At 41.8% G+C, this 25169-nt stretch overlaps 1 long non-coding RNA gene across 1 annotated transcript in view; it reads right to left on the bottom strand.

Moving 5' to 3' along the window:
* Positions 1 to 14395: 14395 nt before the first annotated feature.
* Positions 14396 to 25169, bottom strand: part of LOC132823838 (uncharacterized) — a 12533-nt gene continuing 1759 nt past the window's right edge. The window contains exons 2-3 of the long non-coding RNA XR_009645601.1: positions 14934 to 15000; positions 14396 to 14513 (exon numbers count right to left, since the gene is read on the bottom strand). This is a non-coding gene — a long non-coding RNA (uncharacterized LOC132823838). The remainder of the gene's footprint in view (positions 14514 to 14933; positions 15001 to 25169) is intronic.

Below are 25169 nucleotides of genomic sequence, written 5' to 3'. Positions count from 1 at the left end.
TGGTGAATGTCAGTTGGTACCTGCAAATCCTGCCCTGGCATGCATGTTTTTAGAATGCAACATGGAGGATATTTGGAGCAAGTGGTGAGCTGAAACTGTCAGGTACCTGATCTGGATTCCATGTCAAACTTTCTCCACATCTAGGAAAAAGTGAGGACTACAGATACTGGAAATCAGAGTTGAGAGCGTGGTGCTGGAAAAGCACAGCAGGTCAGGCAGCATCCAAGGAGTAGGAGAATCAACATTTCGGGCAGATTCCTGATGAAGGGCTTATGCCCAAGACACCGATTCTCCTGCTCCTCAGATGCTGCCTGGCCTTTCTCCACCTCTAAAATGTTTGTTATATTTGGTAAGATAGAAAGCTGAATATTAATGAGATGTAATGGGCCATTAAAAAGCATTTAACAAGCAATAATCCCGCTTAATTGGCAACTCATTGTTGCCCAGCAAGCAACTCATCATGCCAATTGCAAGAAGAATAAAAGCTCCAGATATCAAGTTGGGCCTTGCCAGACAACTTGTCCAATTCTGCCCTAAATCTCCCTATTGACCATGTCACTCAGACTCCTGTAATATTCCATCCCGTGTATTTCAAAACTACAGGATTACCTCAGAAGTTAGAATAATGAACATGACCATTACCATTACTGCATTACTCATTGACTTCAATATTTTAGAAGCATTGCCGCATTATCAGTGCAAGGGTTTTAACATCTTACTAGTTGATCCCCCATGGTGCTGTTCACGTGAAGTGTAGTCTTCAAAATTAAAGGTCAAAGGATAATTGGATCCAAAGATGCAGATATAATCCAGGCCTCTTTTTCACAGGATCTATTCTGTCTTTAATTTTGTCTTTAATTCAATACTTTGAATTTTTATTATTAATGTAGATGTCCCATAGTGTTCCCCACAGGCAAGTAGATTATGCCTTCATTGTTCAATAAGAAGCGGAAGATTAAATGGTTTACGGAGAAAGTGCCATTGAAGAACAAATTAGAAATTAGAATAAAAGCCATAGGAAAATTATATATAATAAGGTTTGCATGTAATTCCACACATTTGGGGAAAAAAGAAATGAAATCAAAAATATTTAGACATTTTTTATTAAGATGCCAGTATATCTGCATACTATAAATGTGGATTAGTTTCCTAACATGCATAAAATTTTGAACATAATTTACCTGGAGTATTTTGTATACAAATGATGGAACAGCACTTTACAAAAATGATGCTTGAATAAGTGTTCAGCTCTCTGACAATTTGAATTCAAGTGCAATCTTGGATAAGCTATGCTGGGAAGACGTAGGTTGAGGATGTGCACTGGAATGGTGGAGGAGCATGACATGTTGAGAGAGGAAAGAGAAGGAAACAGGTTTAAGATCTTAAAAGTTTAAAGCGAAGACTGACAGTTACTGACCTCAGGAGCAAAATCTGATGGCAACCAAATTGCTACAGAGTGCTAAGAAAGTTGCTGCATACTTACCCACAATAGTGCAATTAGTCTGGTGAGTTTGCACCGGAAAGATCTACATTACATAAGGCCTTAAGAATTCACAGTGAGAAAATGTTCATGCAAGAAAATTCAGAACATATTGCCTCCCACATCAGGAAATAAGTGCTATTCTTTAAGATAGTGCCTCATGATCTTATACATCAACCTGAAAGACAAGGCCTCACTTAAACATTGCATCAGAAAGACCAGACTTCTGAGAGCACTCTATTCGCAGCATACTGTGTTGGACCAGCAGCCTAGGTATTTGTCTCCTATCTGTGGAATCGAACTTGAACACACAGTCTTATTATTCAAAGATAAGAGTGGTACTAAATGAACCATAGTTTATATCTAAGGCAGACAGGAACTGTGTATAGGTTTTTTTTATGTATTATAAACATGCTTATGTTGTATGTAAACATAGTAGTACTATAACTCTAGACCAATATTAATAGCCTATGTTATTTTTCTTAATAGATATTGATATATTTTATCAAAATAGTGGCTCAAAACATGTTTATTCCCGTTTTCTATAAGGTATCAAAAGGAACCTATCGTTGATGCTAGCCTCATGCACTTCAAAGAAATGGGCTCCTTTTCCCATTGTTATCATGTCATTTCTTCAGGAAGAAAGCAGCAGTTTGAGTGGTTTTACCATTCCCACTGATGTTCAGTCAACTATCATCTTAGAGTAGATTGAGAAACAGTCAACCACCACACCTGCCCAGATCTGACAGGAGCTCGATTAATCTCTGAGAATAAGGTTCCTATGACATACACAAGACATTAATGCAATGTCCCTGTTAAAAAGGGACCACGGGAGGCTGCCCTGAGAGAACTCTATGTGAGTTCTTCTCATGATTTTTGCGTGGCTATGAATGCTTCTCCTGAGTCCTGAGAGACTGTCCCACCCATTACCGCAGCATCCATAACTTCTACCCTGCTAACATCAGCTCATCTCAGAACACTGCTGGATTATGTACTGGAGTTATGAGGTTTGGGTTGCAAGATCTAAGTAAATTATGATTCTAAACTGAGTTTGAGAGCACAAATCTAATAGTCAACTAGTCCTGATTAGTTACAAGACCATTCCAGGTTCAAGTATGGTTTCACACATTTTGCAGAAGTTAATGAGTTAATCACAAGTAACAAGAATAACTGTATTTAAACTGTGCTTAAAATAATAGGTTTACTCAATAAAAGCCCTGGTTTTCAGTCAATCCATTCAGGACATCAACTCATAACTTCTGTGCATGTCTCCATGTCCTCCTGACTGAAGTTATTCTTCTGTCTTCCCACTGAGAAGTAAAATGCTAAGATTTACAGTTTAGCAACCAAAGCCAGTCACTACTACCTATGCATGGTCAGAGCCACCCTGCACTCTAACTGGCTTGCATGAACTGCACACCATCAGTCTTATATAGGCTGGGTAGTGTGTGTTCAATTTATGAGTAAAAAATGAGGTCTGCAGATGCTGGAGATCACAGCTGCAAATGTGTTGCTGGTCAAAGCACAGCAGGTTAGGCAGCATCTCAGGAATAGAGAATTCGACGTTTCGAGCATATTCCTGAGATGCTGCCTAACCTGCTGTGCTTTGACCAGCAACACATTTGCAGCTGTGTTCAATTTATGATTGGTTTCTTAAGAGTGATGGTTATCTCACTAATACCCCTGCTTTCTATCTCCCAACCTGTCCCCTGAGATAACTGTCATTTATGGGATCTTCACTTTCATTACAGATCATTGTAGATTTTCACCAAGATGATGATGAAGCACAACCAGAATAATTTAAACATCAGCATGGATATGTATTGTCACCTCATAATTAACATCTTTCCAAATGTCTAATTGATACACTGAAGTGTTCTGAAAAATCCCAAAACCTATCAATATAATTTGCTTAAAGGAACTGTTCATTAACTAAAGTCACAAAAAAACTACTGCATTATTTTGTTCTCCAGAGAAACAGGAATTACACAAACGTTATCATTGTGTGACCACTGAAGCAACAAAACAATATTGCAAGATGCAGCAAAATACATAAAAGTAAAAATGACCATGCAAAACTATTTACAAAGAACTTAATTCAAAGTAACCTATTATAGATTTCAAGTTGAAAAACTAAACTAATTTAGAATAGGGCATAAAATCTTTTCACCTCAAAGCATTTTCGCATTTCTTATTCCAAATTTAAAAATGCTTCGGCCATAAAATGCAAGTTCCCACAGTTCTTTATTGGCCTAAGGATATATGGTATCTTTCAATTAACATATAGACATACTGCAGAAAATTCCATGGGAAGATGATACCAATGTCTTTCATTCACCATATTCTTTCATTCACCGTATTCAACATTGTAAAATATTATTCCACTTTTGCTAAATCAGGTCAAAATAACCAATCTGAAACTAATTATTAAAAGTCAATCCTATGATTCTATGATTCTACAGTGGAGTCACTGGAATTTCTGTTTCCCACAACTCATCCCCCTCCTTATTGGTAAGAGACTGTCAATATGCCAAATGAAAGGGTAACTCAGTAAAAATTTAAAATGAATTTTTACTTGTTCTTTCTTTGGAATTGGGTATTGATAGTGAGGCCAACATTTGTTGGTCATCAATAACTGCCCTTGAGCTCAGTGACTTGCTCAGCCATTTTACAGGAAGTTACCAGTCAAGCACGAAATAAAGAACTAAGCATTATAAGTAGGCCAAACCAGGCAGGGAGAAGAAACTCTCTCTACGAAAGGGTTTTTATCATCAAAATTTGATGATTGTTTCATGGTAATCATTACTGACACTTTTCCTTCCAGATTTTATTGATTTACATTGAACTGCATCTGTTGAATTTTCAATGGACAATTCCCCAGCTCCTACAAAAATGCCTCAAACTGTGATTAAGAGTCAAAAACTTTGGACAATTCTGACTTACTTACCTTGATATTTATCCAGGAAATGCCAGACAGGCGCAAACCTAAACTAAGTGCTGACTTTTACTAGAAATTGGCTAAATGGCTTTTCCAGCAACACGTTTTCAGCTCTGATCTCCAGCATATGCAGTCCTCACTTTCTCCTAAATGTCAATTTGGTCAAGTTTCATGGATGTTGGTTTCTTTTTGTGAGGCCGTGAAAGATTTCTCATATCATTTTCTGAAACCCACCTCATTACCTATGCACCATGCTCAAATGATGATCTCTTCATCATATCTTCCTCTTTGCCACAGGTGAAGATATTTGACACTGTCAAGACCTCCTGGGATCCTTAATGTCAGCGTCATCTTTCAAATGGATTAGGAAGCAATGACCTCGTGGTATTATTGCTAGCTATTTAATCCAGAGACCCAAGTAATGTACCGGAGACCTAGGTCCAAATCTTGCCTTGTCAAATGATGTGGTGGCTCCAATGGCACAATTGGTCAGTGCGCTATTTATATGACAGTATAGAGGACCGTGAAATACCAAGGTTGAGTCTTTGGGCCTCATCTGCAGCAACCTGGATAGCACAGTGGCTCAGGGGTTAGCACTGCTGTCTCAGAGCCAGGCCTCGGGTTCAATTCCAGCCTCTGCCTGTCTGGAGTTTGCACGTTCTCCCAGTGTCTGTGTGGGTTTCTTCCAGGTGCTATGGTTTCCTCTCATAGTCCAATTATGTGCACCTTCAGTGAATTGACCATGTTAAATTGCCCATACTGATCAGGGGTGTGTAGATAAGGTCCATCAGCTAGGGGTAAATGCAAAATAATAGGGCAGGGGAATGGGTCTGAGTGGGTTACTCTTTGGAGGGTCAGTATGGACTTGTTGACACAAATGGTCTATTTCCATACTGTAGGGATTCTATGGCAAGAGCTACCAACAAGGAATTATCCTTCACCATGCATGTAGTTGGAGGGAAACCAAAAACAAGCATTTCTCAAGGCACAGAAGTGGTATGATTGTCACATCCTTGCACATAGAAATATTTACATTCATAAATCAATTGCTATTTAGGAAACAAGCTACACAGCTTACTTGTCCATAGCCTCATTGCATCCTACAACCCTGCCTAAAGGTGTGCTTTTCCTATGCTCAAGGTAGCACAAAATAATTTAATTGCTCAGTGTGACCACCACACACTGGAAAAACCTTCAAATGGTTGAAAACATTCACTTTTATTCATTAACAGAAAAAAAGCAAACAATAAACAAACAAACAGAAGCTGCATTGACCTCTGGGACCAGACAGGAAATGTTTTCCTTTTAAGAACCAACACACTTGCAATCAATGAGTGATCACTGCGTCCATATCACATCCTTCATACAGTCATAGAGTCATAGAGATATACAACATGGAAACAGGCCCTTCGGTCCAACCTGTCCATGCCAACCAGATATCCCAACCCAATCTAGTCCCACCTGCCAGCACCCGGTCCATATCCCTCCAAACCCTTCCTATTCATATACCCATCCAAATTCATCTTAAATGGTGCAATTCTACCAGCCTCCAACACTTACTCTGGCAGCTCATTCTCTAAACATACCACCCTCTGTGTGAAAAAATTGCCCCTGAGGTCTCTTTTATATCTTTCCCCTTGCACCCTAAACCTATGCCCTTTAGTTCTGGACTCCCCAACCCCAGGGAAAAGACTTTGCCTATTTATCTTATCCATGCCCCTCATAATTTTGTAAACCTCGATAAGGTCATCCCTCAGCCTCCGAAGCTCCAGGGAAAACAGCCCCAGCCTATTCAGCCTCTCCCTACAGCTCAAATCCTCCAACCCTGGCAACATCCCTTGTAAATCTTTTCTAAACCCTTTCAAGTTTCACAACATCTTTCCGATAGGAAGGAGACCAGAATTGCACACAATATTCCAACAGTGGCCTAACAAATGTCCTGTACAGCTCCGACATGACCTCCCAACTCCTATACTCAATATCTGGATTAGTGGTGCTGGAAGAGCACAGAAGTTCAGGCAGCATCCAAGGAGCAGCGAAATCGACGTTTCGGGCAAAAGCCCTTCATCAGGAATAAAGGCAGAGAGCCTGAAGCGCGGAGAGATAAGCTAGAGGAGGGTGGGGGTGGGGAGAAAGTAGCATTGAGTATAATAGGTGAGTGGGGGAGAGGATGAAGGTGATAGGTCAGGGAGGAGAGGGTGGAGTGGATAGGTAGAAAAGGAGATAGGCAGGTAGGACAAGTCCGGACAAGTCATGGGGACAGTGCTGAGCTAGAAGTTTGGAACTAGGGTGAGGTGGGTGAAGGGGAAATGAGGAAACTGTTGAAGTCCACATTGATGCCCTGGAGTTGAAGTGTTCCGAGGCGGAAGATGAGGCATTCATCCTTCAAGCGTCTGGTGGTGAGGGAGCGGCGGTGAAGGAGGCCCAGGACCTCCAGGTCCTCGGCAGAGTGGGAGGGGGAGTTGAAATGTTGGGCCACGGGGCAGTGTAGTTGATTGGTGCGGGTGTCCCGGAGATGTTCCCTAAAGGGCTCTGCTAGGAGGCTCCCAGTCTCCCCAATGTAGAGTAGACCACATCGGGAGCAACGGATACAATAAATGATATTAGTGGATGTGCATGTAACACTTTGATGGATGTGGAAGGCTCCTTTAGGGCCTTGGATAGAGGTGAGGGAGGAGGTGTGGGTGCAGGTTTTACAGTTCCTGCAGTGTCAGGGGAAGGTGGGAGGGTGGGTTGTAGGGGGCGTGGACCTGACTAGGTAGTCACGGAGGGAACGGTTTTTGCGGAAGGCGGAAAGGGGTGGGGAGGGAAATATATCTCTGGTGGTGGGGTCTTTTTGGAGGTGGCGGAAATGTTGGTGGATGATTTGAGGACCAGTTCCACCACAGAACACACCAGGTGGCCTCCTTCTTTAGAGACTGCAATTTCCCTTCCCACGTGGTTAAAGATGCCATCCAATGCATCTCGTCCACATCCCACACCTCCACCCTCAGAACTCCCCCCCCTCCCACTGTAACAAGGACAGAATGTCCCTGGTGCTCATCTTCCAACCTACCAACCTTCGCATAAACCAAAGTAAAATCGTTCAATCCAAAACAAGGATCCTTTACCTAAACAAAGGAAACTAGGAAGATATAATGGTAAGTTGATTGTGATAGACTGGGTAACTTCATTGAATAGCATGACAGTGGATAGCTATAGCTAATATGTACAGAATGGATGCAGACATTGCGACAGCTATACATTTCTTAAGGTGAAATAACACAACAGGAAATGTCACCCACTTACAGCCAACAAAAGAAATTAAGGATAGCATAAGGTCAAAACAGGGATCATATGAATTTGCTAGGAAAAGCAGCAAGCCTGAAGAATGGGAGCAGTTTAGAATTTAGCAAAGGAGGACCAAGAAGTTGATTAAGTGGATAAAATTGGAGTTTAAGAGTAAAGTTACGAGGAACATAAATGTGGACTGTAAGAGCTTCTATGAATACACAAAAAGGTAAAAGATTAATGAAGACAAATGTACATACCTAATAGTCCAAAATGGATAATGCAGAACAAAAAATGATAAAGCAATTAAACAATTTCTGTCTTTATAGAACACAACACAAATAATTTCCCAAATATTTTAGTAAAGGAGAAATCAAAAGAAATTAATATCGGTGAAAAAAATAGTCCTGGAAAAATTAATGCAACAGAAAGCTGATAAATCCCAGGAGCTCTGTATTTATATCTCAGTATACTAATAGACCAAGGAAATAGCGAATGCATTTGTTGCCATCTTCAAAAGTTGGTAGATTCTGGGGCAGTCCCAGCAAAGTGAAGGTTAGAGGCCTAGTCACTGAAAATATATAAGAAATAAATAAATAAATTTCTGGAGGCAAGGGTATCAAACAGTGTAGGGAGAGCATGGGGATACAGCGTTGAGGTCGAGGATCAGCTGTGAACATGTTGGATGGCAGAGAGGGCTTGATGGGCTGCTCAGAGTTTCTGAATTTCTATCTGTTGTATGAAACATTCTTGTATAAAATGGAATAACATCATTATAATAATATTCCAAACCATCTTACCAACAATTATGTGGCATTTCTATTTTCTAAAAAGATGTTAGTGCAATTTTACATGTTACAGTAACAATACATCCTTTTTTTTCAAATTGTTTTCATTTTGCATGTTGTACTGATTTCACTTGTCCAGTTGGAGAAAAAGCTAATTATTACAAATTCACACTGTGACAAGCAGCAACATTTTCACACCAATTGAATAACAGTTGCACTCGTTTTGCCATGTGTATGTTGTCTAACTCTATTTACTTTCCCAAAGTAATGCTTTCTAAATCCATGAAACATTTCTTTAAAGCTTAGTACAGCTTTCCCTGAAGGAAAAGCAAGAAGAGGGGATGGAGGCTGAGGTTTTTAAACCAGCAGATGTTTTGCACAGGTCACCTGGGGGAGCCAGGAGCTGCCTTTTTGCCGAGTCGTCTCTTTGCCCAATGGAATTGGCAGGTCGGGGATGGGGCGGGGGGCGGGGGCGGGGGGGGGGGGGGGGTGGGGGTGGTGATATTGGATGCAAGGGAATATTGGATGTGGGGAGAACTGATGGATGCAGTGTGGAAGTGTTGCTCTTGTTACTAACCATCACCTGATATCTTGTGCCAATTTATACAAGATTCTTGTATATCACTGCTTTATTTAGTTGTTAGATCCACACTGATTCTTATTAACCATTCAGTTTTGGTACTGCAATTATGCCTGAACATCATCTTATTGGCATAGTAAAGTGTGAAGCTGTCTCTTGTCTTAGTGTGCAGTCTTTTCTTCTTTACCTTTATCTGGCAATGATGGTGGTGCTTTGTTGCTGTGTACAAATAGATTGTGTTTCTCGTAACCTCTTTAATACAGTACCTATCTTCAATTTCCCTAAACCTGTGAACACATTTTGTGAATTTTTCAAAATTACGTCTTTGGATGACATCTGCAATGTCATCAACCTTGTTGATTAATTTCACCTTTAATTTTGCATTTTTGCTTCTTTGAGAATATATTCTTGATTTTGACTGACATAAAGGATTCCATAATTTCTCATCCCCAATATCCAAGTATTGTTATAAGTTGGCCTTTTATTTTGAATTCTTTTCTTCCAGGTCCCTGTAATTTCATTGAATATGGCTTCAATTTAATCTTTTTAAGTTATTTAAGCTGATCTGATAACATTAAGACACTAGTTCCAGTAACATGCTTGAATTCCATGGTAGGCTCATTTAATTCTCATTCAACACTCTGGAATTTATTTCCAGAAACTTGATTTCTCCCGAAAGGTTTTTATTTCAATCTTGTGGTGTTGCCATTACTTATCCAAATCCTCTGATGTCAAGGCCTTTTCCTACTGCCATGATCTGCATTGAAGCCCTGCATACATTTTTTAAAATGCTCCACTTTTAAGGGTGGCATATTGGCACAGTGGTTACCACAGCTGCCCCACAGTGTCATTGTTCAATTTCAGCCTCAGGTGACTGTCTGTGTGGAGTTTGTACATTCTCCCCTTGCTTGGCTTTCCTTCCACAGGCCAAAGTGTGTAGGCTAGGTGAAATGGCGATGTCAAATTTCCCTATAGTGTACAGGCAATGTGGTTCTATATTGGTAAATGTGAGGTTACAGGGATAGAGTGGGATGCTCTTTGGAGGATTGGTGCAAACTTGATGGGCTTCTATCTGGACTGAAACCATGCAATGATTCACTTCTGCACAGTTATGGCTCTATCCTTCCACTGCTGAGTATTACACTGTTTGTATGCCCGGTTCCCACATATACTTGGATACTTCAAGGTGCAGTTTGGTGCAGCTTTTTTCTGAAGAACAAAGAAAATTTATACCCAGGAAGCGGCCCTTTGGCCCTCCAAGCCTGAGTCGATCCAAATCCACTGTCTAAACCTATCGCCCCGTTCCTAAGCATCTGTATCCCACTGCTCCCCACCTACTCATGCATCTACCATGCCTGCCTCTACTACCTCTGCTGGCAACACATTCCAGGCACCCTCTGTGTATGTCCCTCTTAAAATAATTACTGCGTACGTCCCTCTTAAACTTTTCACCTCTCACCTTGAAAGCGTGACCTCTCGTTATTGAATCCTTCACTCTGGGAAAAAGCTTATCTCTATCTACCCTGTCTATACTCTTCATGATTTTGTAAACCTCAATCAGGTCCCTCCTCAATCTCTTTGTTTCTAACCTGGTAACCTGCTAACCTGCTCAACCTCTCTTCATAACTAGCACCTTCCATACCAGGCAACATCCTCGTAAACCTTCTCTGCACCCTCTGCAAAGCATCCACATCCTTTTGGTATTGTGGCAACCAGAACTGTACAGTGTTCTAAATGCGGCCAAGTCAAAGTCTTGTACAATTTTAACATGACCTGCCAGCTTTTATACCCAATACCCCATCCAATGAAGGCAAGCATACCATATACCTTCTTGACCACTCTATCCACCTGTGCAGCCACCTTCAGGGTACAATGGACCTGAACTCCAAGATCTCTCTGCTCATCAACTTTTCCCAAAGCTCTTTCGTTTACAGTATAGTTTGCTCTATAATTAGACTTCCCAAAATGCATCACCTCATATTTTGCCTGGATTGAACTCCGTCTGCCACTTCTTCGTCCAACTCTCCAGTCTGTCTATATTCTCCTGTATTCTTTGATAATCCCCTATGCTTTCTGCTACTCCACCAATCTCTGCGTCTTCTGCAAACTTGCTGATCATACCAACAGTGCCCTCTTCCAGATCATTTATGTATATCACAAACAACAGTGGCCCCAGCACTGATCCCTGTGGAACACCACTGGTCACCTTTCTACATTTTGAGAAACTCCCTTCAACTACTACTCTCTGTCTCCTGTTGCTCAACCAGTTCTTTATCCACCTAGCTCAAACATCCTGCACACCATGTGACTTCACTTTCTTCATTAGTTTGCAATGGGAAACTTTATCAACCGCCTTACTAAAGTTCACATATATGACATCTACAGCCCTTCCTTCATCTATCAACTTGGTCACTTCCTCAAAGAACTCTATTAAGTTGGTAAGGCATGATCTACCCCGCACAAAATGTTGCCTATCACTGATAAAAGGCATATGGAAATACATACGTATACTGAATACATATGGAAAACAATTGGTACCTCTTTCATATAGTTATATTTTCATCTACTTTGGTGAGACTGCCCATTTTGTTCATTTTCCTCCCTGTAGCCAATGTATTAAATCACCTTACTTCATTTTTTCACGGTGTATCATTCCCCCCTTGAGTGAATACACTGTTCTACCTCCAAAGCTCAGTTTGCTGTTCTCTCATGTCACTCATCCATCTTTTAAAAGATCTGACAAGTCCTCATCTGAAACTCTGACCAATTTCTGGTTGAGAATTAATTCTGCCTTGAGCTCCTCGTTTATGCCCCTCTGCCAGTTGGCAAATATCACTTATGAATGTATCCATGCTGTCCTCAGACTTTTCCTTTCTTTGAATTTTACATCCTCTATTATTTGATTTCTCTGCACACTGAAATATATATGGAAAGCAATTGGTACCTCTTCCATATAATGTTGCAGTTTCATCAACGTCTTGTCTTGCCGATATACCATTCACAAGGTTCTCACCAGTAAAATACTGCACTGATGTCTAATCCCTCTTGTCTAAGCCAGGAGCAGTTTTATGCCTTAGAAATCTTTACTTCCAAACATTCTATTCTTGAATGTAGATGAATCAGCTGGAATGATTCTGGGAGTGGCAGACGAACTTCCAGAGCTTGCCTGAGCTCTATGGTTGCTCCTTTGTCTATGACTATATTGTCCTGCGGCCTACTGCTTGGGGTAGTGTTCACTGCTTTCTTGTCTCAGGGTTTATTTTCCAGCCTTGTGCACTACCCATAATGCCCCTGATGTCCGGGTGACTCGAAGTCCGAATAGTTTCCTAAAATGCTGCTTCAAGAGGCCACAGAACTTTGTGCAAGAATTCTTTATTTCCAGCTTAGTAAGTACATACATCCTCTCCAAATCCTGTTGGAGGTTCTGCTCCATTCCGCACATAACTATGTAACACTGGCATTATCATTACATCGAGATAATCATTAGTTTGCAGTGTCTCATTAGTCGTGTCCAGAGATGGTCTGAGCAGGGATTTACATCAGGTCGCCAGAGGTCAGATCACTTACAGACCTTCTTGTGGTGCACTGGTAGTGTCCCTACCCCTGCTCCAGAGTATATAACATATCGTAACAGGTTGATTCGAAAAAAAACTATGAAAGAGCATAATGGAAGTGGAAAGATGAAGTTAGAGACTATGGTGCAGTAGGTAGCATAGTCATTTCTGAGCAAGCAGGTTGTGGCCTTGAGTTCTACTCCAGAGATTTGTTACCAAATGTCCACAATCTTAAAAAGGTTCAATGATTTTCCATGAAATGCACAAATTTCATTGACCAATAGAGACTCATTCCCTCAAAGGGGGCAAAAACCCAGTGTCAGGTGAGTGTTGGCTAGGTTGGGCAGTCATTTAGTTCTGCTGGTTAAATTCAGTGAATTGAAGACTAAGACCTTTAGGAAGATTCGAGAATGAAGGACTGTTAATGAAAGTGACTGCAGGCCACACGAGAGGGTGAGTGTCTTTGCACCATGCTCAAATATTAAGTGGATGATCTATCGTCAGAGTATGACTCTTAGGGCAGCAGCTGAAGCTGCAAAGGGACGCAGGTAAGGAAGATACAAAATGCCAATAGTTCAGGTTAGGATTCGAGGAAGGTGGTGTCCACCTCAGGGAGAACACTGTCAAAAATTTAGCTTCAGCATCTTTCAGAAGTGTTTATCTGACAAGTCGAGTGGTTGCAATCCTAAGCTGAATACTGGAGGAGGAATTGAAGCCACTGGGATGTGGCGGCCAGTCACTACCTCTGGCACTGAAGGACAATGGCACTCAACCATTTTACATCAGGCTTGATCCCAGGACTGTCTGGAGACATGTGCGGGATCTCTCAGTCAGTGGCGCACTGTTGTATCAAACCGATGATGAATGGTATTTCACACCAATCAGATCAGTCTGGCCAAGAGGGGAATTGCATTTGAGGCTATGGCAAGATTCCATCAGATTCACAGGAAATAAGGGTGAAGACACCACAGTCCCAGAGGATCATAATGCTATTCTGATAGAGTGGTGAGCTTAACCTGAAGCACACTATGCGCTAGGCAAGGGATGAGGTTGAAAAGGCAAGACCTTCAGGGGATACAAACTGCATGTCACCATCAAGGCATGCTGACAGCAGCCATATCCATTTGTTGAGAAGGTACTAATGTTTAAATGACTCTACCAAGTGGGAGCCAAAATAAGTCACTTGACCCCTTTGAGCCAGCTTAAAAAGATTATGGTTGATCAGTTTTGAGTTTTCAATTACATATTCCCATTGATCTTGACAACTTTTGATTCTTTCACCTAACAAAAATCTATTTTTTCCACGTTAAAAATACTCAAAGACCTCACTCCTGCTACCTTCTGAGGCAGAGATTTCCAAATATGCAGATTACAAAATATTCACAACGTGACCTCACTAATGAACTGTACAACTGAAGGGTAACATCCTTATTTTGATGTTAAATTCCTTCCGTAATAAAGGATTGCATTCCATCAGCTTTCTTAATTGAAAACTGAAAGAACTGCTGATGCTGTAAATCACAAACAAAAACTGCTGGACAAGCTCAGCAAATATGGCAGCATCTGTGGAGAGAAATCAGAGTTAATGTTTCAGATCAAGTGATCTGATTAACTCTGAATTCTCTCCACAGATGCTGCCACACCTGCTGAGATTTTCCAGCAATTTCTGCTTTCTTAATTCCTTGCTTTACCTGCATACTGACTTGTTGTGACACATGCATTAAATCATCTGCACTTTGGAATTCTGCAGTCATTCTCCATCTCAATAATACTTTGTTTACTCCGTCATGTGTTTGTGTTTCACATTGACACTGATGTGAAACTATCTCCTCAGATAGGCGAATCTCCTCTGATGTCTCATGTGGTTCTGATGTCAGCAATCACAACTCATCCACGACTGGTCCTGTGGAAGAGACAAAACTGTTGTTATCAACTTCTGCATCCATGCACATCTTCTTGCCTGTCCTTAACCAGGACCAATGAGGTGCTAGTTCTAACATTCAGCAGAATGAATGATGCCTGTGACCATATCTTTACTCATGATCAATGGATTCTGTGCCTATCTTGTCCTCTACAATAGACAGAGTTGCTAAAACCCATCTAATCTTTATAGCTTCTAGCCACATCTGCATTGAGTAATGGAGATCATACCACGTCATGTGTGTCTCCACTTCTCTTGTAATGACAAAGGTAGACTGTGACCAGAGTTTCTTTTTTTAAAAGTTCAAACCTTTTCAGAGAGCTCCTCAATATGTTGCTCTTTACCCTGTAGTGACAGAGTCAATCTCAGCCAATGTGAGAGAGAGCCGACAGTTTCACGTACCTGCTTGCCATCTTTAATTGGGTGGTACACCATCAGCAAGAGCAGGGACAGTTTCCACCTTTAGTTTCTGTACAAGGAAGTGTAAATGAAAATAGATCATTCAATGACAATAGAGAGGTCAAATATGATTGGAAAAGATGGAGATAAAAGTAATGAAGGAAGAGTTTTAGAAAATTACAAACATTTTTAACATTCAAACAATAATTATAATCTTAAAGAATATGAATCTACACTTCTAAAGTTAGTTTTCAGTTCCAGAGTAATGTTGTGGTTGGTAATTAAGATTTAACACACATTTATAAATGTAATCACAGTAGAATAGACCAGCACTAACTCCTTCTGAACAATTCAGTGGACACCTAACAGCCACAAAGTCACGACTTGCTGTTTGTTTCAATGCTGAGTCTCAGCACAAGACATTCTTATCGTGAGGCTCCTGAAAGAACAGGTAATTCAAAAGCTACCTTCTGGATTTCTATTTTTAACTGCATGTATGGTCATGAGAGGTGTAAAACACTCCAAAATAACCCTGAACCCAGTTGCCTGGCTGCAAATTCTATTGTAAAATTCCAGCCATTGTTGACTTAGTGATTTGTGAACCTGTTTGCGTATCTTCTGAGCATATTTATGGCTTTCTTTTAAGCTTGTCTGTCAAGGCAGCAGCTGGCACAGGAAACCAAACAAGAGGCCTGAGCAGGGCACAGGCAGAGAAGATGATGCCACAATTTCAGCTGGTCTGACCTTTAAGCTCTCTTTGCAAACAATGACCTTAGAAGCACAGATTGCTCTGGCATGGCAAGTAACCTGCCTAATGCTGGGAGAAGCAGGTGAAATTGACACTGAGTACTTAACTGTTAACTCTAGGACACATTGCAAGAACAGCTTCAATTACAAGGGCAATTACAGGTAACACTCCAGTCGCCGTATCTTATCTCGGGAGCATCCGGGGTTCAGTTCACCCTTCAACTTCAAAAAAGTAATGGCTCTGTAACAAATCATTCACATGGCCCTTTGATTGAGGAGCTACTTGCTTGAAATCATAGGGCTGATTTTCTTAACTCAAAAAGGCATATACTCACTGGAGTTTGGAGAGATGAGGTGTAATGTTATTGAAACATAAGATTCTGAGGAAGCTTGACAGAATTGATGTCGGTAGAATGTTTTCTCATCAGGGAAACACAGAACTGGGGGCACAGATTAAAAATAAGGGGCCACCCATTTAAGCCAGAGTTGAGAAGTTGAGGGTAATTTGACCCTGGAACTCTCTTCTCCCTTGAGCAGGAGAGGCTAGATCATTGACTATCTTCAAGGCTGAGTTAAAGAGATATTTTAAGTGTTTAGGGGTAATGGGGGCCAGGAAAGAAAATGGAAATAGAGTCACAATGCCCTGATGTTACTGAATAGCACAGAACAGTCAAAGGATAGTTTGACCTACTTATGTTCCTATTCTTAGGATGTTAGTGTAAACAAGACTGGATTTGGCAGAAGTAGAGGATCATGACAACTTTTTGCCTTAATATGAGAATCCTTTACAATTGGTCAAGTATTATCTGTACATACAGGGAACAGAAACCTTTCCTACACATTTTTTTTTGGATTAGATTACTTACAGTGTGGAAACAGACCCTTGAGCCCAACAAGCCTACACCAACCCGCCGAAGCTCAACCCATCCAGACCCATTCCCCTACATTTACCCCTTCATCTAACACTACGGGCAATTTAGCATGGCCAATTCACCTAACCTGCACATCTTTGGATTGTGGGAGGAAACCAGAGCACCCGGAGGAAACCCATGCAGACACGGGAAGAATGTGCAAACTCCACACAGTCAGTCACCTGAGGCAGGAACTGAACCCGGGTCTCTGGTGCAGTGAGGCAGCAGTGCTAACCACTGTGCCACCGTGCCAATGTGCAGCCCAAATATGCTTGCCTTTATTGGTCATTGTATCGAGTATAGGAGTTGGGAGGTCATGTTGTAGCTTACAGGACATTGGTTAAGCCACTTTTGGAATACTGCGTGCAATTCTGGTCTCCCTGCTATAGGAAGGATGTGAAACTCAAAAGGGTTTAGAAAAAAATTTACAAAGATGTTGCCAAGGTTGAAGGGTTTGAGCTATAGAGAAAGGCTGCATAGGTTGGAGCTATTTTTCTCTGGAGCATTGGAGGCTGAGGGGTGACCTTTGGGGCATGGACAGGAAAAATAGACAAGGTCTTTCCCGGGGTGGGGGAGTCCAAAACTAGATGGTAGAGAGTATGGGTTAGGTGAGTGGAAAAAGACTTAAAATAGACCCAAGGATCAACCTTTTCACACAGAGCGTGGCGCAAATATGGAATGAGCTTCTAGAGGAAGTGGTGGAGGCTGGTACAATTACAACATTTGAAGGGCATCTGGATATGTGTATGATTAGGAAGGGTTTAGAGGGATGGGGCCAAATGCTGGCAAATGGGACTGGTTTAGGATATCTGGTCAGCACGGATGCGTTGGATCAAAGGGTCTGTTTCCGTACTGTACATCTCAATGACTCTAAATAGTTATTGGAATTTCTTTGAGGACATCACAAAGCAATGTAGGGGTTATTGATTGCAACCTTCAAAATTGTGAAGCTCCAATTCCCAATCTTTCTTGAGTATTGCTGTGATGCTGTAGCAACTGAATTATCTGTATCACCAGAAAAATGTGCCCATCATTTAAAGGGTTTATGTCCATGCTGGAACCAAACATTTTTCAAAATTCATTAATGACATGTGAGTATCACTGGCTAGACCAACATTTATTGCCAATCCCAATCTGCTGTTGAGAAGGTGGCGGTGAGCTATGTTCTTCAAACTCAGCAATCCATGTGATACAGTTATAATCCCAGTGCTGTTAGGATGGGAGTACAAGGATTTTAACTCAACAATAGTGAAGGAATCGTGATAGTTTCAAATTGGGATGGTGTATGTCTTGGACAGGTGGTGGTGTTCCGATATAGGTACCGCCCTTGTCCTTCCAGCAGTGGAGGTTGCACAGTTGGAAGGTTAACAAGGAGCCATTGTGATTTGCTGCTATGCATTTTGTGGAAGGTATACTCTGCTGCCATTGTACATTTGTGGTCCTCGGAGTGAATTTTAAAGGTGTTGGACAAGGTGTCAATCAAATGGGCTGTTAGTCTTTCTCAAAGTCATATATAAAAATAGGTTTTCCACAAAAATGTTCTTAGCAGCTAAAATGATATGTTACCTCAATGTGTGTTTCAGTTTGTTTGGTTTGAAATTTGCATTAGTTATTCAAAGTTGAGAAAGTAAAAGATCTCAGTTGTGTAAGGATTCAAAGTATAACGCTTTACATCTTGCAGTACAGGAACTGAGTAAAAAGCTATTAAGTCAAACCTACAAATTGGAGGAGAAAGGGAAAGTTCTCTGGATTATAATTAATTGTAAAGTGTTAGTGTTGATAAATAGGTTGGACTTAGCTTTGTTGATATTTGGAAATCTTTCAAACAGTGTTATATTTAAATTGTTTGCAGTGTTTTATTTTAGTTTTATTTCTTTCACATAAACTTCTATTTTGTTTTTAAAAACAAGTATGCTTATGTTTCAATGAAAGACTACCATATTAAATAAAACATAACAAGCCAAATTTTATTCTGGGATTTTGTCTTGTTCAATAGTAACATTAGTTGGGACCATTAAACGGTATTCACTGCTTGGAACTTCTATAGCTCAAGTGTTACTTGTCACCTGTCAGCCCAAACCTGAATATTGTTTAGATCATACTACATTTGAACACAGGCTGCTTCAGTATCTGAGGGTCACACACAGTGCCAAATATTGTGCAATCATCGAGAAAAATTTTACACCTTTGCCTTTGTAATGGACAGAAGGAGACTGATGAAGCAGCTAAAAATAGTTGACCCTAGTACACTAACCTGAGGAATTCCTGCAGTGATGTCCTATGGCTGGGATGATCAACCTCCAACAATTACAACTATCTTCCTTTCTGTTCGGCTTTCACCCTGATGCCATTGATTTCAGTTTTGTTAGGGCTCCTTCAAATCACATGTAGTCAAATGCAGCTTTGGTATCAAGGCCAGTCAAACCCCACTTCTCTTCTTTTGTCCAGGTTTTGACCAAGGCTATAATAAGGTCAGGACTCGAAGTGATTTAGCAGAACACAGACTGTGCATCAATGAACTTGATATTATTTAGTAATTGACACTTGTCAACATTGCTAATGATATATCAGCATGTTGATGATTGAGAGTAGCCTGATGGGATAGAACATAGTCAGATTGGGTTTGTCCTTCTTGCTGTGTATGGGACAAACCTTTTGAACTTTCCACATAGCCAAGTAGATACCAGTGTTGTAAATGTATTGGAAACAATTGACTGGGGAAATTGACTACTTGAAGCAAGTCATCAGTTCTGTTGCTGAATTGTTGAAGGGAGCCATAGACCTTGCAATATCCAGTACCTTTAGCCATTTCTCGCTTTCAGAAAGGGTGAATGGAACTGGCTGAAGACTGGCATCTGTGATCTTGGGGAGTTTAGAATAGACCAGGATGTCCACATCTGCTTGCAATCTTTTCAGCTTTGCCTTTTACACTGACGAGCTGGACTTCCCATTGTTGAAGATGGAATATTTGTGGAGCGTCTTCCTCCGATGAGTTCTCTACCTGATCACCAACATTCACAACTGGATGTGACATGACTGCAAAGCTTAGGTCTCATCTATTGATTACGGCATTGTTTAGGTCTGTCTATCACACACTGCTTATGCTGCTTGGCACACAAGTAGTCTTGTGTTGTAGCTTCACCAGCTAACCATGACATGTCTAATTAGATATGCCTGGTAGTAATGCCCACATGACCTTTTAAATCTTAATTGAATCAGGGTTGGTCCCCTGCTTGATGGTGGAGGAAATGCCTGGCCTTGAAGTCACAGATTGGATTGTACAATCCTAATGATGTTGATAGCTCACAGTACCCCCGATAGATATCTAGTCTTGATCTGTTTTAAGTATAAGGCATTCAGTATGGCCACAGTGCCACCCAACATGGCAGAAGGTATACTCAAAGTGAAGGCCAGAATTTATCTCCATAAGGACTGGACAATAGTTATTCCAAACAGTACTGTCATGGACAGATGCATCTGTGACAGGTAGATTGATGAGGATGAGGTGATGTGTATTTTCTCTCTTATTGGTTCCCTCACCATCTGCAGCAGACACAAAAAACTAGCAGAAGACTCCTTTAGGACTTGGCACTGACTGATCCGCTGGTGCTACCAAGCCACCCTTGGTGACAGGTATTGAAGGTGACCACCCAGTGTGCCCTCGATCATTGTGGGGACAGGGTGGAATGGGGGTTCCATCCTCTTGAAATACTACCTGCCTCTCTTCTCAGTATCTTGTGCAATTCCTCATCTTCCATGAGGAAGTAGTAGACAGAATATGCCCAAACGGAATACTAGAATGTGCTTCTGAGTAGCTCTCATCGTGAGTTGGGGATAACTCCCTCTCATGATCTTGTACTTTCAGAAGCAGTGAGAGGCAAGTTCACATCCATTTGGCCAGATTCATAAAACAGAACGCTGCAAAAAGTAATTCCCAGCTGAAGAAATTGCCTGTGAAACTTTACATTCTCGACACTCAAAAACTTCCCACTTTCACCATTTTAGCTGAATCCTGCAACAGCTGCACTTTATAGCTCTCAAAGTCTCACTTACCCTCAGTGCTTTGCAAGAGCAAACCTCAGTGATCTTCACTACAGTTCTTCCACTGGAGACTCAGCAGACAGAACCAAACCACATAAACAAATTCAAGGAAGTTTGGAGGGTGGAAAGTCAACAGAGGGATCTTGTGTCTGATTGTGCAGTTAGAAACTTTTTGCACCAAATAGATGTTGAAATGCTCCCTCTTTCTTAAAAATCACACAACACCAGGTTATAGTCCAACAGATTTAATTGGAAGCACACTAGCTTTCGGAGCGATGCTCCTTCATCAGGTGATAGTGGAGGGCTCGATCGTAACACAGAATTTATAGCAAAAATTTGCAGTGTGATGTAACTGAAATTATACATTGAAAAACTGATTGTCTGTTAAGCCTTTCATCTGTTAGAATACAGTGATAGTTTCACTTCTTTCATGTGTTAATCACAAAACCCTTTTTTAAAAAAGTTGCATTCTCGGGTTAGCTGTTAACAATGGTGATAGCTAGACAATATGTTGAAGGTGTTAGCCCCCTGTGTTCTCTGTCTATGACCTGATGTTTTGATTGATTTCAATCTAAAAAGTGAGATAACAGAGTTTTACATAAATTTATGTGGTTTTTGAGCTCAGAGTTCTACATGAATGTATGCAGTTTTTGAGCAAAGTGCAATGTAACTCTGCAAGTACAAATTCACCCCACAAAATATATGTGTGCATGTGGGTCTTTGTCTGTCTGTGTGTGTGTGTCTGTCTGGGGTGGGGGTTGTGAGTGTGTAGTGAGTGCAGAGTGTCTTAAGTCTGTGAGGGGGTGCATGTGTGAGTGTGGGAGTGTGTGTGTTTATAAGGGTGTATGTGGGTGTCTGTGTGCACGTCTGTGTGTACCTGTATCCGTGTGTATGTGAGAGTGTGTGTGTGTAGGAATATCTATGTGTGTGTGTGTGTGTGTGTGTGTGTGTGTAGTGCAATGGTGCTCACCTGTAATGTGACATGAACCCAAGGTCCCGGTTGAGGCCCTCCCTATGGATACCGAACTTAGCTATCAGCCTCTGCTCGGCCACTTTCCTCTGCTGTTTGTCCCGAAGTCCACCTTGGAGGATGGTCACCCGAAGGTCCGAGGCTAAATGTCCTGGACCACTGAAGTGTTCCCCAACTGGGAGGGAACCCTCCTGTCTGTTGATTGTTGTGCGGTGCCCATTCATCCGTTGTCGTAGCCTTTGCTCGGTTTCCTCTCTGGGCATCCTTGCCTGCAACATTTAAGATAGACAACATTGGCTGAGTCATTATGGTTCCTTGCTGTGCCACGTCGGAACTGGCGGTCGATGAGTTGAGCATCATACCCTGTTCTTGTTAGGGCATCCTTGAGTACTTCCAGGTGTCCATCACGTGCCTCCTCATCTGAGCAGATCCGGTGTATGCGTAGGACTTGTCCATAGGGAATGGCTGTTTTAATATGTTTTGGGTGGAAGCTGGAGAAGTGTAGCATTGTGAGGTTGTCTGTGGGTTTGCGGTAGAGTGTGGTGCTGAGGTGTCCGTCCTTGGTGGAGATGCACGCATCCAAGAATGAGACAGACAGTTGAGAGTAGTCCATGATGAGTTTGATGGTGGGATGAAACTTGTTGATATCACTGTGTAGTTTTATCAGTGACTCCTCGCCATGGGTCCAGAGAAAGAAAATGTCATCAATGTACCTGGTGTACAGTGTTGGTTGGAGATCCTGCATAGAGAAGAAATCTTGTTCGAACCTGTGCATAAAAATGTTGGCATATTGGGGTGCAAATTTGGTCCCCATGGCTGTAAGGTGTGTCTGGATGAAGAATTGGTTGTCAAAGGTGAAAACGTTATGATCGAGGATAAAGCGGATGAGTTGTAGGATGGTGTTTGGAGACTGACAGTTGTTAGAGTTGAGTACTGAGGCTGTTGCCGCGATGCCATCCTTGTGGGGGATGCTGGTGTAGAGTACGGAAACATCCATTGTGACAAGGAATATTCCCGGTTCGACTGGTCCGTGGGTGCTGAGTTTCTGTAAGAAATCCATAATGTCGCGACAGAAGCTGGAGATCCCCTGTACAATAGGTTTCAAATGCCTTCCACATAGCCAGAGAGATTCTCACATATGGTCCCATTGCCCGACACGATGGGACATCACCCGGGACCTTGGGTTCATGTCACATTACATGGTTCACAATGCACGTGGATGGCATAATCACAAAGATAGTGACAGGACTCAACTGAAACTGAATCACAGCCTTCACTCTCATGAAACCGATGAACTGGGGAGCTGTTGCATATCTCAAAGTAGTTTAGCAGCTCTGGTCTTCTGATTGTCAGTTGGGATATCTGGTCGGCATGGACCGAAGGGTCTGTTTCCGTGCTGTACATCTCTATGACTCTACGGTGTGTTGAAATTAACAGGCAACAGAAAGGTCAGGGTTTCTGAGCAGAACTTGGTGTTCTACAAAGCGGTCACTCAGTCTGCATTTTGTCTCCCCAGTGTCGAAGAACTCACATTGTAGGCAGCAAATACAGTAAGATTAACTGAAGTGCAGGTAAATCGCTACTTCACCTGCAAGGTGTGTCTGGGGCTTTGGATACTAAGGACGGAGGAAGTAAATGGTAAGGGATAACACCTTCAGTGGTTGCATGGGAAAGTGCCATGGAGTTGGGGTAGGTGTTGAGAAGAGAAGATGAGTGGAATAAGGTGTCCTGGAGGGAATGATCCCTGCAGAAAGCTGACAATGGAGGGGAGGGGAATATGTGCCAGGTTGTGGTGCCCTGCTAGGGATGGCAGAAATGGCGGTCAATGATCGTTTGGATGTGGATGCTGATGGGATGTTAGGTGAGGACAAGGGGGATCCTATCTCTGTTGTGGGAGGAAGGGAGAGAGCTGAAGTGTGGGAAATGGGCCAGATAAGACGAAGGGTTCTATCAACTATGGTGGTGGGGATCCTAGGTTGAAGACAATGTGGGTATTTCAGAGGCCCCCTTGTTGAAGTTGGCATCATCGGAATAGATGTGACAAAGATGGAGAAACTGAGAGAATGGAATACAGTAGAATGGAAGCAGAGCATGAGGATCTATAGTCAAGGCAACTATGGGGATTGGTTGGTTTGTAATGGATATTGATGGTCAGCCTATCTCCAAAAATGGAAACAGAGACATTGCAGAAGGGAAGGGAGGAGTCAGAGATGGACCAGGGTCGAGGTGACAGCAGGGTGGAAATTGAAAGCTATACAGATAACCCTTTCCAATTCCAGACAAAAAAGGGAAGCAGCACTGATGTTGGAGTAAGAGTTGTGGATGGGGGCCAGAGTAGGACAGGAACAAGGAATGTTCTGTGTACCTCACAAAGAGACAAGTATAACTGGGGCTCATGTGGGTAGCCATGGCCACTCCTTTCTCTTAAAGAAAATGGGAGGACTTAAAGGGGAATGAGCTCAGCCAGGTGGTGGATGGGAACGATCCAGAAAAAGCAGAGAGCACTGAGACCATTCTGGTAGAGGGATAGACGTGTAAAGGGATTGCCTATCCATGATGGAGAGGAGGCAGCTCGAGCCTGCGAACTGGAAATTCTGCAACTGACATAAGTCATCAGAAGGACCCACAGTTTCATGTGGTTCCTAAAACAGCATTGGGACCCCAGCAAGTCTGTGTGAACACCTCCGATGAGAACTAGATTTGGCTCAGTGAAGATGGCCAATTTTTGAATAATCTTCAAGCTTAGTAAATAGGTAGAATGGCTAGACTGCACAGTCACATGGTCTCAGCATGTGCAACCTTGAGAAATCCTACCAAACTATTCACCAAGTTGCACAGCACTCTTGACAAGTTATCCTGAAGTTTCTACTGCATGGCTTAGCACTGCACACCAGCATCTGCTGCTCTAAACATCAGATCTAAAATCAAACCATCTGATAAGGGCAGGAAGAGAGGATAACTCAGACGTAACTTGTATTCAGTGCATGGTTCAGCATTGATTCCTCAGATGCTCTGGTCACAGGGCATCAATTCCTGATGTGGTCCTATTAATCTAAGAATGAGTTATCAATGAATGTTCCATTGCAGTTTCTTCCTCCTCTACTGCAATTTTCTTTGGGTCATTTCAGGGTCTGAAGAGGATGGATATTCTTGCAGAACAATGGTTGTTTAATGACACACAAGAATGTAGTACAATTAGAATGAATTACAATAGTTACCAGATATGAGATATGTACAGCTGAATATTCTGTTTAACTTGTCCATCCTGCCATAATTAACCTTTGGTATAACTCTTCCGAGGGAGCATCTAGTGTCTACTATCAACTGCACCTTTTCAGCAGATGGCAGTTTTTGAAACAGGAAAATTTCTCTTAGCCTGTGCTCTCCCAAGAATTATGTACAATTATTTCCTACAAGAGAAATTAGGGTACTGTATGTTATTGTGTGGCATGCTGAAGACCCAGAACATCTATGTGTGTGTTGAAAGGGTTTAACTAGAGTCATGGAGTAACATCTTACTTTAGTTACACTGGTCAGGCTATTGAATTTGTATCTGCAATAGATTCAGGC

This window comes from Hemiscyllium ocellatum, chromosome 17, assembly GCF_020745735.1.
Source record: "Hemiscyllium ocellatum isolate sHemOce1 chromosome 17, sHemOce1.pat.X.cur, whole genome shotgun sequence".
Classification (NCBI taxonomy): domain Eukaryota; kingdom Metazoa; phylum Chordata; class Chondrichthyes; order Orectolobiformes; family Hemiscylliidae; genus Hemiscyllium; species Hemiscyllium ocellatum.
The sequence above is the reverse complement of the archived record's forward strand: the minus strand, read 5'-3'. Positions and strand labels throughout refer to the sequence as shown.